The sequence below is a fragment of the Orycteropus afer genome, unplaced genomic scaffold (assembly GCF_000298275.1).
Source record: "Orycteropus afer afer isolate SDZICR_OR568_19922 unplaced genomic scaffold, OryAfe1.0 scaffold01176, whole genome shotgun sequence".
Taxonomy (NCBI): domain Eukaryota; kingdom Metazoa; phylum Chordata; class Mammalia; order Tubulidentata; family Orycteropodidae; genus Orycteropus; species Orycteropus afer.
Genome location: NW_006922763.1, coordinates 228,646 through 229,543, shown reverse-complemented (window position 1 = coordinate 229,543; position 898 = coordinate 228,646).

Genomic DNA, 898 nt, shown 5'->3' with positions numbered 1-898 from the left:
CTGAGGCATCCTGGTGTTGTTGTATTTAGATCTCTGTTAACTGTTTGTGAAGAGCAGCCAAGGGTGATTCAGGCTTTTCTTGGTGGTTTTTTATCATTGGCCAATTGGTGGAGAAAGAAATAGTGGCTCTTGCTCAGTAAGTGAAGTTGCAGGAGGTGTGGGTGTAGTTGTGTCTTATGGAGACTGTTGTTGTCTCCCACTTAATTAGACACAAATTACAATTGAACAACGATCAAAAAACTAAAAGCCCATGGACGAAAAACACACCATGTAATCACACATGGAACAGTAACCAAAACAAGAAAAAAGGGAAAAAAAAGAAGAAGACACAAGAAAACCTGCAATATCTGGGGATAGGGCACTAAGAAAAAAAAAGTAGAGAAGGAGAATAATAAATGAAAAAATAAGTTTGGGAAAAATGCAAGAAGAAAATCAAGGAACAGGGTTAACCACAAGAAAAAAGGGGGGAAAACCCCTTAAATTTAAAAAATAAAAATAAAAATTTCAACCAGTCACAGGGAAAAGAAAAAGTGCTGAAAACTAGCACTGGTAGGGGAAGATTAAGAATAATAATAAAAAGGACAAAATTATTAATAATATTAGTTGTTTTAAAATAGACAAATACAAGCAACTAATCACCAGAAAAAAGAAAGCGAAAAAGAAAAAAATTAAAAATAAAAATAAAAAAAGAGAAAAGATAAAAACATCGGTGGAGGACAGGGCATGGCACCCAGGCTCAGTCTGAGCACACAGACTGTGATGGAGTTTCTGTGAGCCCAGAAGGTAGGTGGGAGTGGAGGATGGCTGCACCTCCATTCACCAAGAGTAACAAGAAGAATGTCATACCTTGTCAGTCTTGCAAGTCCCGAGTGTCCTTGGGGTTGCTGGAAAGCAGAAC